Source organism: Rhinoraja longicauda, chromosome 15 (genome assembly GCF_053455715.1).
Source record: "Rhinoraja longicauda isolate Sanriku21f chromosome 15, sRhiLon1.1, whole genome shotgun sequence".
Classification (NCBI taxonomy): Eukaryota; Metazoa; Chordata; class Chondrichthyes; order Rajiformes; family Arhynchobatidae; genus Rhinoraja; species Rhinoraja longicauda.
Window position 1 is genome coordinate 557,614 of NC_135967.1, and position 17,986 is coordinate 575,599.

Here is a 17,986-nt window from a genome sequence, read left to right on the forward strand (position 1 = left end):
TCTAACCCAGAAGTGTAAGCCTATCCTCCTCAATAGTTCTATCCCCCTTCTCAGTCTGAAGAGGCATCCCGACCCACTTCATCACCTGTCCATGTTCTCCAGTGATGCTGCATGACCCGCTGAGTTACGTCAGCATTGTTTAGTACCTTGTTTCTACTCCTCAATATCTTCCTGTGCAATATGAACCCCATCCCAGAAATCATTTGAGACACAAGGAACTGCAAATGATGCTGGTTTACAAAAGAAGACACAATCTACTGGAATAACTCAGCATCACTGGAACAATGGATCCGTGACCTTTTGGGTCAGGATGCTTCTTCAAACTGGAGGTGCCGTCCGGATATCCATGGGAGTTGGTGGGTCTATAGACCAGATAACTGAATTTTGCAGAAACATTCGGTTTCTTGATTGCTTGGTGCACCTGGATATTAACCTCCTGCATCTTGTCCACCAGCACTCCAAGCACTCTAATGGATTTTATCTGATTATTTATTATTTTCCTTTCATTCTTTCCCTCGAATACTGCAGTATTTACAACAAAACCAGGTCTTTAAAGCACTGAATGCGAGTTGTACTTTGGTCTGTACGCTGCCATTTGTTGCTTGTTCCAATCGAGTCTGCCAGCTGTAATGTTGTGTACTCTGCACTTAAGAGCGACGATGTTGATAACATACAATAGCGGCCTCTTTGTATGTTGTCACATTGACAAGGAAATGTTAGCCTGCAGCGGAAACCGCCTGTTTCCCAGTACAGTCCACGTCTTTAACCACACAGAACGTATCCGAGAGGTCCTCTAACTCCAATGATGGAAAGATTAAGCCAGTGTTGGTCTTTGCTCATCTGAAAAATAAACATTAGATTTGTATTCATTTCACGATACACACAATCTCAGGTTGTTTCAAATCCTTTTGAAATCCATTTTGAAATATTGTTATGGGAAATGCCACAATAATTTGTGCACACTAAGCATCCACAAACTGCATTACATTTGTGACCAAATCATCTTTTTTCGTGATGTTAGGTGAGGGATTATATATTAGCAGAAGTCACACAAGTACATGTTGCATAACTGTCACACTGTGGTGACAAAACCTGGGTTTTTTTAAGCTAAAGGTAGACACAAAGTGGTGGAGTAACTCAGCAGGTCAGGTAGCATCTCTGGAGAAAATGGATAGGTGTTTTTTCAGGTTGGGACCCTTCTTTTATTTTAAGCTGTATCGTTCAGTCCTTGGTTTTGTGGTCCATGCGTGAGATGTTTGATGTTATCTTGGGTACTGGCTAAGGCATCTAAGCTGACCCACCACTTCTGGGGTCAGGAACAAGAAAATGAACACATAATTGATAGCGAGGTGCTGATTGTGGATGATCAGCCATGATCACAGTGAATTGTGGTGCTGGCTCGAAGGGCCAAATGGCCTCCTCCTGCACCTATTGTCTATTGTTTATTGTCTATTGTTTCTTGTCTATTGTCATCATTGCATCTTATCAACCCATGATTCTCCATTTCAATATATGAGTCTATTGATCAGATTCTAACATGCATGCGCCACCAGATTTGTCTAAACCGTTGAGCACCCATTCACGTTATTCCTGCATTCCTCCATTTATTGCCATTTATGGGCGGCACTGTGCCCTAGCAGTAGAGTTGCTGCCTCACAGCCAGAGACCCGGGTTCCATCCTGACTACTGGTGCTGCCTGTACAGAGTTTGTACGCTCTCTCTGTGACCTGCGTGGGTTTTCGCCAGGTGCTCTGGATTCCTCCCACACTCCAAAGATGTGCAGGTGTGTAGGTGAATTGGCTTTGGTAAAAATTGTAAATTGTCCCTAGTTTGTGCAGGATAGTGCAGTATGGGTTGGTCGCTGGTCTGTATAGACTTGGTGGGCCGAAGGGCCTGTTTCCACCCTGTATCTCTGAACTGAACTGAACTGAACTGAACTGAAATTGTCATTAATTTCATCCAGAGAAAATTCTTCTCATCCTCTTGTAATGGGATGACCAGAACCACACTCCAATGCTCCAATACTCCTTACCCAAGTCCTATCAAGCTGCAACATGACTTCCTGACTATATGCAATACCCTGACCGATGAAGGCAAGCATTCCCTACACAAGTGGGGCAATTTTCAGAGGCCAATTAATTTGATAACCTGCACTTTGTCTTTCACCAAGGGAAACCCACATGGTCACCGAGAGAATGAGTCAATTGCCGATCCTCGTGGTCAGGATGGAACGTGGTCTGCTGGAGGTGAGAGACAGCAGCAGCTCACTGTTCCCCTTCATTATGTTCCCCATATCATAATGGTGACTGCTTCTGCAGCGGCTGTGAAATGCTTTTAGATGCCCTGACGCGGTGAAAGAGGCTTCAGAAATCCTGTTGATATATTTTCCTATTAAATTTCGATCACTAGCAAAATTTACTATTTGGTTTAAAACCATAGGAAGCATTGGAGGTTTTAAACCTGCTCCCTTCATTTACCCCTGAAGTCACCTTTTCCTCTTCGGTTTTATCAGGAATCATGAAGCATAATATGAACTGAGGGACTCATTGATACCAATAAGCCCTCACTTCGGTGAAATGCCATTGCAATTCACTCTCGAATGCACTGCTCATAAGTTATGAGTCGTTGCCTGCTTGTAAAGAATAGCTATAACTTATTACTACAGGTGCAATCCCCTGCTTCATACTTCATCGCAGCTGCCCGAAAGCACAGCTTAAAAGGTTTTCACGAGAACCAATCATGGACATTTTGGACAAAGCACAATGGTATATGTTAAGGTTTTTTATTGATTATCCCTGGGTAAATGCTGATGGCTCATGAGCCTCTCCTGAACTCATAATCCATTGTATCTGACAGTGTGTTAAGAAGGTCCATTAGAAACCCGCTGGGATATTGCCAACACAGTGTAATCACAGCCTCGGCCTTTCTTGCCACTCACTCTATCTGAAGTCTATGGTCAATCTATCCGAAGTCTATCCCAGCACGACTCACACCCTCCAGTGCAGAGCAGGCCATTTCTGTAAGTGACAACTTCCCACATCATGATCTTCCATTACTCTTCCCTGTAAAACTAAGAAGGGAGCTGTTAAAGAGAAAGAAATGGCACGGTGGCACAGCGGTAGAGTTGCTGCCTTACAGCGCCAGAGACCCGAAATCGATCCCAACTACGGGTGCTGTCTGTATGCAGTTTGTATGTTCCACCCGAGACCTGCGTGGGTTTTCTCCAAGATCTTTGGTTTCCTCCCACACTCCAAAGACGTACAGGTTTTTAGGTTAAATGATTTGGTATAAATGTAAAATTGTCCCTCGCATATGTTAATGTGCGGGGATCGCTGCTTGGTGTGGACTTGGTGGGCCGAAGGACCTATTTCCGCGCTGTATCTCTAATCTAGAAAGGCAGGAAAATGAGTGAAAAAGTCTCACATATAAATTGATAGGAAGTTGACTCGCAGGGTGAGAGCAAACAATAAGAAATGTATGGTGACTGTGAGCAAAGAGAGAGGCAACTTCAACAGAGCAGTCAGGGACAAAAACACAGGCCAGCATCTTCAGAGAGAGGGTGTAGTAATGAGAAGGAAGAAGGCAGCATAAATAAGACACATGGGCCAGCTTTCAGATGGACATGGATGTCACCAGTAGGGTTGCCAACTGTCCCGTATTAGCCAGGACATCCTGTATATTGGGCTAAATTGGTTTGTCCCGCACGGGACCGCCCTTGTCCCGTATTAGGCCCGGGGGCCGCTCTAGGGCCAGGACAGTGTAGGCTAACAGAGTGTGTTCGCCTAACGGAGGTTGCATAGCAACCCGCCTCCCGGTCCGGGCGGCCACCATTAGTGGAGGGGAGCTCGTGGACGCTGTCTGGGTGAGGTCACATGGGGCGCGGGGCAGTGATGTCACCTTGTCTGTATTTGGGAGTGAGATAGTTGGGAACACTACCTTACCCTAGGTCCCTCTCACTTGCCCTAACCTTTATGTGCTTTTAGATTGTGAGACGTTACGTTTATGGCACACGCAGAGCCCATTCAGTCCATTGTGTACACATTGACCAATAATCCAATTTAAGTTATTCCTGCTTTCCAGATCTCAGTCCACAGTCCTCTAGACTGTGACTCTCCAAGTATTTACCCAGCTACCTTTATAGAGACTAGTGAGGCCTTACTGAGTCACTATTGCAGATAGTGTGTTCCAGATCGTCACCTCACTGAACCTAGAGGCGCAGCGGTAGAGTTGTTGCCTGACAGCGCTTGCAGCGCCGGAGGCCCGGGTTCAATCCTGACTACAGGTGCTGTCAGTACAGAGTTTGTACGTTCTCCCCGTGACCTGCGTGGGTTTTCTTCAAGATCTTCGGTTTCCTCCCACACTCCAAAGACGTACAGGTACGTAGGTTAATTGGCTTGGTAAATGTAAACATTGTCCCTTGAGGGTGTAGGATAGTGTTAGTGTGCGGGGATCGCTGGTCGGTGCCGTCACGGTGGGCCGATAGGGCCTGTTTCCGTGCTGTATCTCTAAACTAAACGAAATGAAACTAAATGAAACTAAACTAAACTTAATGAAATATAATTTTCTCATCTTTCATCCAAACCTTCTCTCTATTAACTTATTACCTCAGTGATGCTTTCTTTTCTTCCAAGTGACCATTTGGATGATCAGTCCATCTTATTCTACGAATACTCCAAATTTAATTTGATACAGATTCACTTCATACTCTGAATGTACACCAATGTTATTGATGGTGGACCCTTCCTCAAAGACCTGAACCAAACTATTTACATCCTTGGACCCAAAGCTTTGTATCTGGCCCAATGTCCTCTTCATCGGAACAATGACAGAGTCATAGATTGATACAGCGTAGGTACAGGCCCTTCGGCCCAACACGCCCATACCGGCCAACAATGTCCCAACTGCACTAGTCCCACTTGCCAGTGCTTGGTCCATAACCCTCCAAACGTGTCCTATCCATGTACCTGTCCAACTGGTTCTTAAACGATGGGATAGTCCCAGCCTCAACTACCTCGTCTGGCAGCTTGTTCCATACACCCACCACCCTCTGTGTGAAAAAGTTACCTCAGATTCCTATTAAATCTTTTCCCCTTAACCTTGAACCTATGTCCTCTGGTCCTCGATTCCCCTACTCTGGGCAAGAGACTCTGTGCATCCTCGCGATCTATTCCTCTCATGATTTTGTACACCTCTATAAGATCTCCCCTCATCCTCCTAATTGGCTTTCCAAACCACTCATCCATGGCTTTGCGACCTTCACTACCACCGTGTCTAATGCTTTCCTGATTAGCCTCCCTCCTTCTACCCTTCGTAAATCAGCCCATCCAGATTTAATCTCAGTTTCCTCCTCTATTCCCAATTCCTGTCGTGTGTAAGCCCTCTCCTCAATCATTTACAGCAGCCATGCCTAAACCTCTAACACCCCCTGATGTTTAAAATTATCATGGGCTCACTGAATGAGATAGCACACAAGGAATTCTTTGACCTACCTTGCCTGTGCCAACTATGTCATAAAATGTCCCTACTAATATTCATACGACATAGAAGGAGGCCTTTCATGCCATTTTAGTTTAGTTTAGAGATACAATGTGGAAACAGGCCCTTTGGCCCTTTGGCCCTTTGGCCCTTTGGCCCTTTGACCAGCGATCCCCGCACACTAGCACTATCCTACACACTCGGACCAATTTTACAAATTTTACCGAAGCCAATTAACCTACAAACCTGTACTTCTTTGGAGTGTGGGAGGAAACCGGAGCAACCTGAAGACTCTAGACTTCCTGCCAATGTGTCAGAGGTTATGGGGAGGAGGCAGGAGAATGGGGTTAGGAGGGAGAGATAGGTCAGCCATGATTGAATGGCGGAGTAGACTTGATGGGTCGAATGGCCTAATTCTACTCCTATCACTAATGACCTTATGACCTTAAAGCAGACAGGCTGTTTGCATAAGCCCCTTCCCCAGAAAGATAACAACAATTTATTACACTACTCAATTTCTTTTAGGTGCCTTGTTATATTTGAGTAAATGATCCCAATAGAGTGTCATTTTTATTCTGGTTAACCAAATGTAAGCTCATTCCCACTGCAATTGGCCCAGAGCATTTTCTAAGACTTGTACATGTGTGGGAGGGTTGCCAACTGTCCTGTATTAGCCAGGACATCCCGTATATTGGTTTGTCCCGTACGGGACCGCCCTAGTCCCGTGTTAGGCCTGGGGGGGCTCTGTAGGTCCGGACGCTGTAGGCCCAGACACTGTAGGTCCGGACAGTTTAGGCCCGGACACTGTAGGCCCGGACACTGTAGGTCCGGACACTGTAGGTCCGGACACTGCAGGTCCGGACAGTTTAAGCCTGGACAGTTTAGGCCCGGACACTGTAGGTCCGGACACTGTAGGTCCGGACAGTGTAGGTCCGGACAGTTTAGGCCCGGACACTCTAGGCCCAGCCACTGTAGGTTCGGACAGTGTAGGTCTGGACAGTGTAGGTCCGGACACTAGGTCCGGACACTGTAGGTCCAGAGGCTCGGGCACCACCTCACGGAGGTTGCTTAGCAACCCTCCTCCCGGCCTGGGCGGCTGCCATTGGTGGAGCGGGAGCACGTGGCCGCTGGCTGGGTGAGGTCACGTGGGGCGCGGGGCGGTGACGTCACCTTGTCCTGTATTTGGGAATGAGATAGTTGGCACCTCTAATGTGTGGAATCAATCCAGGAAGAGTCTTGGCCCACTATGGACAAGTGTTCGACAAAATAAGCCTAGGAACATGTATCCTGGACAAACACCTTCCCCTTAATTCACATTGATGTAAATGACTTCAGCTTCAAAGTCTCTCAATTTACAGCCTCAAAGTCTCATTTTGAATTCTGGGAATAATGCAATGTTAGGTTAGAGGCATTCCACAGGCAATCACATCACTGTATCCAAGATGAACAGAATGGCAGTTTTGGCGGCTCCTCTGCATTGCAGGAGTCCTGGAAGGAAAAACTATATTGCAACTTGCAATTTGAGGGTGGCATGGTGGCGCAGCGGTAGAGTTGCTGCCTTACAGCGCTTGCAGCGCCGGAGACCCGGGTTCCATCCTGACTACGGGTGCTGTCTGTACGGAGTTTGTACGTTCTCCTCATGACCGCGTGGGTTTTATCCGAGATCTTTGGTTTCCACCCACACTCCAACGTGTGGGTTAATTGGCTTGGTGTATGTGTAAACTGTCTCAAATGTGTAGGATAGTGTTAATGTGTGGGGATCGCTGGTCAGCGCGGACTCAGTGGGCCGAAGGACCTGTTTCTGCGCTGTATCTCTAAACTAAACTAAACTAAACTAAACTAAACTAATCCCACAGTAACCTGAGTCTGAAGAAGGGTCTCAATCTGAAACATCACCCATTCCTTCTCTCCAGAGATGCTGCCTGTCCCGCTGAGTTACTTCAGCAATTTATGTGATTTACATCTTTGGTGTAAACCAGCATCTGCAGTTCCTTCTTACCCACAGTAATAATTTTCTCATCAATACATGTTCTGCAAGGCTGAAAATTGACCTCACGTTCACATTTCTTTTGACCATTGTGAACGTTTAATTGGAATCTTTTTGTAATGTGTTTTTTTTGTGGGCTGATCAGGATAAAGGCAATGGAAAAGCAGTAAATTAATCTGACGGAGGAAATTTTGAAAGAGAGAACATTTATAGAACATGCTTCACATCCTTTTCTGCATTTTATTCCGCACCTTTTAGCCAGTGGAGTCCCTTTGAAATGTGGTCCATGTGGTAAGGGAGGAATCGTGGTGGTTAATTTACAAAGGGTAAGCTGCCACAAACAGAAATCTTGCCAATAATGTGGATCTCACTTTAGAAAATTGTTTCATTTAGCAGGAGCACCAACCAAAGCACCATAGTTTAGTTTAGTTTAGTGATGCAGCTTGGAAACAACCTCTTCAAGCCACCGAGGCCATGTGTCCATTGATTACCATGTAATCCCACTTTTACATCTACTCCTTACACACTGGAGGTGATTGACAGACCAATTAACCTGTAAACCTGCACATCTTTATGAAGAAGGTGGCGGAACCTGTGCAGGGGGAATGTACAAACTCTGCACAGGCAGCACCTGAGGTCAGGATTGAACCTGGGTCTCTGGCGCTGTGAGTCAGCAGCTCTAATACTTCCCACCTCTGCAAAATTAATCTTCAAATTGGATGAAGTTTTCAGTTCAGTTTCAGTTTAGTTTATTGTCACGTGAACCGAGGTACAGTGAAAAGCATTTGTTGCGCGCTATCCAGTCAGCAGAAAGACAATACATGATCACAATCGAGCCATTCACAGTGTATAGATACATGATAAGGGAATAATGATTTGTGCAAAGTAAAGCCAACAAGGTCCGATCAAGGATAGTCCGAGGGTCACCTGTGAGGTAGATAGTAGTTCAGCACTGCTCTCTGGTTGTGGTGGGATGATTCAGTTGCCTGATAACAGCTGGGAAGAAACTGTCCCTGAATCTGGAGGTGTGCGTTTTCACACTTCTGTACCTTTTGCCCGATGGGAGAGGGGAGAAGAGGGAGTGGCCAGGGTGCGACTAGTCCTTGATTATGCTGCTGGCCTTGCCGAGGCAGCGTGAGGTGTAGACGGAGTCAATGGAAGGGAGGTTGGTTTGTGTGATGGTCTGGGCTGCGTCAATATAAAGTTCAATATAAAAAAGTGTTTCGGTAACTCTCACCCAGAAACAAGGGCCCAAAGCCACTTGCATGGTTCCCTGTGGGACTGTCTATTCTGCACATCTCCCAATACCTTCCTGCACCATTCAGAGGACAACGATATTCTTGCTGTAGTAGGCAGATAGCAGTAGGGTTGCCAACTATCTCACTCCCAAATACGGGACAAGGTGACGTCACCGCCCTGCGCCCCATGTGACCTCACCCAGCCAGCGGCCACGTGCTCCCACTCCAACAATGGCGGCCGCCTGGGCTGGGGGGCGGGTTGCTATGCAACCTCCGTTAGGCGGCGCTTGGGCCTCCGGACCTACACTGTTGGGACCTACAGTGTCGGGGCCTACAGTGTCGGGGCCTACAGTGTCAGGGCCTACAGCATCCGGGCCTACAGTGCCCCACCGCGCCTAATATGGGACAAGGACGGTCCCGTATGGGACAAACCAATTTAGCTCAAAATACGGGATGTCCCGGCTAACACGGGACAGTTGGCAACCCTAGATAGCAGCCACACACATAACAGTCACACACAGAACAGCCACACACAGAACAGTCACACATAGAATGGTCACACATAGAACAGCAGCCACACATAACAGCCACACACACATAGCAGCCATTGAGGAGCGAAGCTGCATGGGAAGAAGTAGAGAGGTGCAAGATTCACTCAGAGGTAAGCAAGTCTTGGTCAATTAAGGATTAGCAGGAAATGTGCAGGAAGGAACTGCTGATGCTGGTTTACAATGACGATAGACACAAATTGCTGGAGTCACTCAGCGGGATAGGCTGCATCTCTGGGTGGAAGGAATGCGTAAGGTTTTGCTTCGAAACTCTTCTCCAACATTTTGTGTCTATCTTCAAGGATTAGCAGGAGACTGGTCCTGAGTGCCTGGAAACCAGAACATCTCTCAGGCCCAACATTCAAAGGCCCTGGCAGGAAATATTACTTTCTTCCAGTGCACATTTTTGTATCTCCTCATCTCACTTGCACTCTGTTTCAGAGACAACAGCTATCTTATCCCAGATCTCTATTAACTTTTGAGATAAATAGTTCCATCATAGTCTTTTACTATGACTGAAGAAAGACTGGATAGATTCGGCTTGTAGTCGCTGGAATTTAGAAGATTGAGGGGGGATCTTATAGAAACTTACAAAATTCTTAAGGGGTTGGACAGGCTAGATGCAGGAAGATTGTTCCAGATGTTGGGGAAGTCCAGAACAAGGGGTCACAGTTTAAGGATAAGGGGGAAGTCTTTTAGGACCGAGATGAGAAAGTTTTTTTTCACACAGAGAGTGGTGAATCTGTGGAATTCTTTGCCACAGAAGGTAGTTGAGGCCAGTTCATTGGCTATATTTAAGAGGGAGTTAGATGTGGCCCTTGTGGCTAAAGGGATCAGGGGGAATGGAGAGAAGGCAGGTACAGGATACTGAGTTGGATGATCAGCCATGATCATATTGAATGGCGGTGCAGGCTCGAAGGGCCGAATGGCCTACTCCTGCACCTATGTTTACCAGCTTTTGAAACCGATCATGATCTGAAAAACAAAACCTGGATCGAAGTTATCGGCCCTTTATCATCGTAAGATGTTCTCTGGACACATTGAGCAGTGGCAGGCTTCCAAACAAGAACCAGCCCAAGTGAGAATAAACTGAAAGAGCCCAAATGTAAAGCACTCCAGATGCTGGAAAAGTAGCTGACTCTGATGGGCACACAGTGGACCATGTCGGCTCGCTGGGGAAGGAAACAGGGTGAAATAATGCAACACATCAAGGACATCAAGGACTCAGCTTACAACCCAACAGGTCTGAAGAAGGGTCTCGACCCAAAACGTCACCCATTCCTTCTCTCCAGAGATGCTGTCTGACCCGCTGAATTACTCCAGCATTTTGTGTCTACCTAGTATGAATATTGAATTCTCTAATTGTAAGCAACTTCTACCTACACTCCCCTCCCCACTCTCTCCTGCCCCCAGTTAAGATACCAGTCACCACTGAATCAGGAAAAAATAAGTGAGATTGGAAACTACTAAACAGCACATTAGACGAAAGAAGGAATCTCGGAAGGTGATTGTAAAGTTAGTTTAGTTTAGTTTAGTTTAGAGATGCAGCGTGAAAACAGGCCCTTCGGCCCACCGAGTCCACACCGACTAGCGATCCCCGCACATTAACGCTATCCTACACACACTAGGGACAATTTACACTTGTACCAAGCCGATTAAACTACAAATGTGTATGTCTTTGGAGTGTGGGAGGAAACCGAAGATCTTTGAGAAAACCCACGTGGTCACGGGGAGAACGTACAAACTCCGTACAGACAGCTCCCGTAGTCGGGATGGAACCCGGGTCTCCGGTGCTGTAGGCACTGTAAGGCAGCAACTCTACCGCTGGACCACCTACGTTCTCATAGCAAGCCAGCAATGTTGACAAATTCAGTGAGGGTTGAGACGCTGTCCATTCCTCACTAAAATCATCTCTCGGTGAATGGTGGTGCCTGACCCTGCCATGAACAGCCACATTAAACAAGGCAGAGTCCTCCACAAGAGAATAATCCATGCATGTGGATATCCCTCAGTGATCATAAACTTGGATCACCCTTGTAGAGACATAGCATGGAAAGAGGCCTTTCGGCCCACCAAGTCCATGCTAACCATCGATAGTGCTGTGGCATCCCGCTTTCTCATTCACTTCCTGCATGGACTGGGGCAGTTTTACAGTGGCCAATTATCCTACAAACCCACACGTCTTTGGGATGTGTGAGGAAACCGGGGCATGTGGAGGAAACCAATTCTTCTTCAGGCATAGGATTTTTCATCATCCACCTGAGGGACAGACCAGGCGCCAGTTCAATGAATCATCCACATGCACTACCATAGAAGTCAATAAAATAACATTCTTTCCAGTGATTATGACTGAACATTGACTAAGGTCGGAATGAAATGTATTGATTTCCATTGTTTGACTCAGTTTGGTCAAGGACTTGCAAAGTGTTTGTACCCACCATGATTACCCGGCTCTCCACCCAATCACTCAGCCTGAGTTTGAGGCCCCAAGTCGCCAACTCCATTGCCCTCTAAACCCCATCATGAAGTTAGTTCACCCTCCCCAGCACCGATCTTTCAAAGATCCTCACCACAGCCACTTATCTTCCGCACCAGCCAAACCCTGATCCTGGCGATGAAATCCTTATCCAATGCCTTTGCCCTGAATCCGTGGACTTAGACTGGATCATGGGCACTGTATTTTTCAAATCTGAATACGTGCAACACCCTTCCAGTAACAACGGGGGCCGTGGGTGATCATTCACATATTTCTGGCACATCCATCCAATAGTGTAGCCCTTCAGTGGATTGTCACATTTCATTGATTAAGATTAAATTTCCAGAATGAGAGCTGTATCCATCACTTCCTGATACAGAGGTAAGAGAATAACCTACTGGGCCACAGTGGACACACACAAGACACGGTGACATCCAAGCTCAGGGCGACACAGTGGTGCTGCCTTGCAGCGCTTATAGCGCCAGAGACCGTGGTTCGATCCCGACTACAGGTGCTGTCTGTACGGAGTTTGTACGTTCTCCCCGTGACCTGTGTGGACTTTCTCTGAGAACTACAGTTTCCTCCCATATTCCAAAGACGTACAGGTTTGTAGGTTAATTGGCTTGGTATAAATGTAAAAATTGTCCCTAGTGTGTGTAGGATAGCGTTAATGTGCAGGGTTCGCTGGGCGGTGCTGACTCGGTGGGACAAAGGGCCTGTTTACGCGCTGTATCTCTAAACTAAACTACTAAACTAACTTTACAATCACCTTCCGAGATTCCTTCTTTCGTCTAATGTGCTGTTTAGTAGTTTCCAATCTCACTTATTTTTTCCTGATTTAGTGCTGACTAGTATCTTAACTGGATCTCTAGTAATTTTTGAGATAAATAGCTGTGCCAATTTTGAAATTGATCATAATCGGAAAAGAAAACTGGTGAGGATTTATCTCCCGTTCATCATTGTAAAATATTCTATTACACCATTGTGTAGTGTCCTGTTTCCAAACAGTAATAAGCCCAATTGAGAATAATAGGAGTGTAGAGTGCAGAAAGTGTCCAATTGTAAAGTGCTACAGATCATGGTGATCAAATGTATTCAGAGGGACCGGCTTAATGTGAAGACATGACCAGAACTGGAGCAGCAGCAAGCTATTATACCTGAGTCAATACCGCCATACCTCATTCACCATTCACTGTTAACCTTAATGCTGAGGGGAGACCTGGTAGAAGTTCACAAAATTATACGTGGCTTAGACTGCACAGTCTGCACGATTTAAGTTTAGTTTAGAGATACAGCGCGGAAACAGGCCCTTCAGCCCACCGGGTCCGCGTCGACCAGCGATCCCCGCACATTAACACTATCCTACACACACTTGGGACAATTTACATTTATACCAAGCCAATTAACGTATAAATATGTACATCTTTGGAGTTTGGAAGTAAACCGAAGATCTCGGAGAAAACCCACGCAGGTCACGGGGAGAACATACAAACGTACAAACTCCAGACAGACTGCACCGTAGTCGGGATCAAACCCGGGTCTCCGGCGCTGCATTCGCTGAAAGGCAGCAACTCTATCGCTGCGCCACCATGCTGCTCATGAACACAATGGAGCTATGTTAGAGTTGCTGCCTTACAGCGCTGGAGATCCGGGTTCGATCCTGACTACAAGTGTTTTTCTGTTCGAAGTTTGTACGTTCTCCCCGTGACCGCATGGGTTTTCTCCAAAATCTTCAGTTTACTTCCACACTCCAAAGATGTACAGATTGATAGGTTAATTGGCTTGGTATAAATGTAAATTGTCCCTAGTGTGTGTTTATGTGCGGGGATCGCTGGTCGGTGCGGACTCGGTGGGCCGAAGGGCCTGTTTCTACACTGTATCTCTAAACTAAACTAAACAGTCAGAACCTTTTTTCCCAAGGTGAAAATGTCAAAGACTAGAGGGCATAGCTTTAAGGTGAGAGGGACCAAGTTTAAAAGGCGTGTGTGGGGCGAGCTTTTTACATGTGCCTGGAATGTAGGGTTGCCAACTGTTCCGTATTAGCCGGGACATCCCGTATTTTGGGCTAAAGTGGAGGTAGTTGAGGCTGGGACTATCCCAACATTTAAGAAACAGTTAGACAGGTACATGGATAGGACAAGTTTGAAAGGATATGGACCAAAAGCAGGCAGGTGGGACTAGTGTAGCTGGGACACGTTGACCGGAGTGGACAAGTTGGGATGAAGGACCTGTTTCCACACTGTCACTCTATGAAGGGCCTGTTTCCACACTGTATCACTCTGTGACTCTATGAAGGGCCTGTTTCCACACTGTATCACTCTATGACTCTACGAAGGGCCTGTTTCCACACTGTATCACTCTATGACTCTATGTGCTCTGATTTCCTACCACATCCCAGTGATGAGCAGGTAGGTTACTTGGCGAGAGTAGGTGAGTGGCATTTACATAACATAGAAATAGTGGGTGCACAGGACAGAATGGAGTGCTCGGACAGTGAGCATATGGCCAATGGGGCAGCATGGTGGTGATGTAGCAGTGGACAGCACCCATAGTCAGGATCTAACCCGGGCCCCTGGCTCTGTGAGGCAGAAACTCTACCGCTGCGCCACCGTGCCGCCCTGTCGTACAGAAATAGTCTGCTGAGCCTGCTTGCACGAGGCGTCATGTTTGGTGAGATTTTCCAAGTCCAGTCCATGCTCCAGTTGTTAAGAGCGGTGCCTGATCCAGGCGAGCCCCTAGCTGCTGCAGGACCTCCAGCCATCATCTTCCTCGGTCGGCAGCAACTGATGTCCTCCTTGCCCACACACCTCTGTGCCCAGTGGGGTGGACCTCCTGCAGCCCATCTCGAGGGCATAGTAGCCTCACCCCACCACTGAAAGTGTTCAGAACATCCAAGTATCCCATCCATAGGATCCTCCTTATCTGTTCTAACAGTCACATCCTTTAAAAAACTCCAGCACATTTGTCAAATATGATCTTTCTTTAATGAATCCATGTTAAATCTGCACAATCCTATTCTTTTCAAGGTGTTCTGTTCTTACATCTGTCATTGTAGATTTTTGCATTTTCCCTTCTCGTGATGTTAGTGTTGAGAGGTGCGTAGTTACCATTTTCTCTTGCCCACCTTTCTTCAACAGTATGGCCCTCATCTCCCACCGGCAAAAGCAACATAGAAAATAGAAAACATAGACCGTAGGTGCAGGAGTAGGCCATTCGCCCCTTCGAGCCAGCACCGCCATTCAATATGATCATGGCTGATCATCCACAATCAGTACCCCGTTCCTGCTTTCTCCCCACACCCCTTGATTCCGTTAGCCCTGAGAGCTACATCTACCTTTAGTTCTGAGGTGCCAGATAATCTATATTCGATATAAAAACTAGAAGCACACAAAAAATATTTTACACAGCATCTGTAGGATAATAATTGATTAACTCTCCGATATCAAATATTACCCAAACACCAATTTGTCTTTTCCTTTGGAAAGTCTGAGTGGGAAGCCGCATATTTCCAGCCATTTTTATTTCAAAGTTCCAATCTCAAAATCTAAAAAAAATTGGAAGTTAATGAGCAGAGCAATCACCAACTCCATTTCTTTAGCCAGAGGGCGGTGAATCTGTGGAATTCATTGCCAAAGAGGCCGTCATTGGGTATTTTTAAAGCGGAGATTGATAGGTTCTTGATTAGTAAGGGCATCAACGATTACGGGTGAGGGGGGCAGGAGAATTTAAGATCATATAGTCTTATGACGTTATGATCCATAATAACCTGGATGGCACGCTGGCGCAGTGGTAGAGCTAGTGCTTTATGGTGCCAGAGACTTGGGTTCGACCTTGACTACAGCATCTGTCTGTGTGGAGTTTGCACTCCAAAGACGTACAGGTTTGTAGGTAAATTGGCTTGGTGTAAATATAAATTGTCCCTAATGTGTGTAGGGTAGTGATAATGTGTGGGGATCGCTGGTCGGTGCAGACTCGGTGGGCTGAAGGGCCTGTTTCCGCTCTGTATCTCTAAACTAAACTAAACTAAACTAAACTAAACTAAACTAAACTAAACTAAATCTTTTGAAAACTCCAGGATAAATATTGTATAAGGTTGCACCACATGCTATGATCTGGTAACCTAGTTTAACGGATGACTTAATGCATTATTATTTATTGTATAATTACTTGTGGTAATTACTTGCTGCATGCCTGTAATACTGCAGCAAGTAGGGATTTCATTGATGCAGTCCCAGTGTATATGACAATGAAGCACTCTTATCTCTTGACTTGATTCCTCAGTGTTTATTGGGCTTCCCAGCTCACTGGTGTATCTGGCACTATTGTCCACTCAACCTTTCACTCTTTAGATCCTTGGTTTGCCAATATTCCTAGCAGATGTTCTGCTTTGAAGGCCACACAGTCCTCTGCCATTTCTTCACACACTGTTATAGTTTCTCCCATGCATCCTCTGTAAAGAAAGCAACAGTTTGGAATAATACGTTGCACGTCATTGGCATTCTACTCAAAATTCATTCTGCGCTGGATATTGTCTACCTGGTGAGTTTTCAGTATAATCTGTTTTTCTTGCATAAAGGAAGGCCTTTGGGCTTCTGTCACTGGATTTGAAAGAGCAAATCACTAAATCCTGCTCCACTGTTTCTCCCACAACCAGACAAATTATTGTTTTCTTAAGAATATGTTCCCTTTTGAAAGGTATGACTGAATATACTTTCAACACCCTTTGAAGCAGAGTGTTTTCAAGGCCACAACAACTTACTGCGAGAAAAAAATAAGCTCCACAGCTACTTAGACAGCTTGCTTCAAACTGAGTTTTTCAGCTACTGAATCTTCTCCAATGGAGGCAGTTTCTCTGTTACATAGAAACATAGAAAATAGGTGCACAAGGAGGCCATTCGGCCCTTCGAGCTAGCACCACCATTCATTATGATCATGGCTGATCATCCATAATCAGTAACCCGTGCCTGCCTTCTCCCCATATCCCTTGATTCCACTAGCCCCGAGAGCTCTATCTAACTCTCTCTTAAATCCATTCAGTGATTTGGCCTCTACTGCCTTCTGTGGCAGAGAATTCCACAAATTCACAACTCTCTGGGTGAAAAGGTTCCTTCTCACCTCAGTTTTAAATGGCCTCCCCTTTATTCTTAGACTGTGGCCCCTGGTTCTGGACTCTCCCAAAATTGGGAACATTTTTCCTGCATCTAGCTTGTCCAGTCCTTTTTTAATTTATATGTCTCTATAAGATCCCTTTTCATTTAGAGAGACAGCGTGGCCCTTCAGCCCACCGAGTCCACCCTGACAAGCGATTCCCACACATTAACACAAGCCTACACACACTCGGGACAATTTACACATATACCAAGTATACAAACCCAAGCCAATTAATCTACAAACCTGTACGTCTTTGGAGTGTGGGAGGAAACCGAAGATCTTGGAGAAAACCCATCTGGTCATGGGGAGAACGTACAAACTCGATTCAGACAGCACCTGTAGTTGGGATGGAACCCGGGTCTGGCGCTGTAAGGCAACAACTCTACTGCTGCGCCACCGTGCCTTTAAATTTCATCACCTTCAACCACTGCCTTCAACCACTGACCGTCACCTCACCTTCTGTCTCCTTTTTCTGTTCGTTTACTTATTTATCTATTTATTTTCTTCTCTATATTCTAGTAATCCCTGTAAAGCGTCTTTGAGTGTTTGAAAAGCGCTATATAAATGTAATGCATTATTATTATTATTATTACCTTCTCCTAGCAGGATAACTGAAAACAATTGTCTCCCCCTCTATTCTTGTCATTTCTTCTGAACCTTTGATATTATTCACACAGTTTTAGGCAGATTACTCCACCTGCGGCCCATCCTGTGTTTTGTAGAGATTTAGCAGAACTAGGGTTTGGTGCAAGACCTAATTCATGATCTTTGGAGAGAATGACAATAGGTCAAATATGGAACAGTAAATAGAAAGTCTGAAGAATTGGGAATAGGTTCTCGGAACAATCAGGAAAGGAAAGAACAACAACAGTCTTGGAACGGTGGTTACCTACAATGTTCTCAACAGTGAACTGAGGAGAGGTTATTGGGCAGGAAGAAGTTGAGTTGGCAGCATTGGAGAACATTGGCATCATTGCCAGTCCAAGCCGATCCCCCTATCTCTGACTTAGTGCTGCTGCTGCTTTGTCCAAGTTAAGACTCTACATGTTTAAGAAATGTGAAACTTGAAGAATGCAAAATGGTGCATGAAACATGGCGATTCATGTGTACT

The 17,986-nt window shown here is 45.9% G+C and overlaps 1 protein-coding gene across 1 annotated transcript in view; it reads left to right on the plus strand.

Moving 5' to 3' along the window:
- LOC144600468 (NALCN channel auxiliary factor 2-like) overlaps positions 1 to 17,986 on the plus strand; it is a 447,010-nt gene that overhangs the window by 92,375 nt on the left and 336,649 nt on the right. The window lies entirely within an intron of this gene.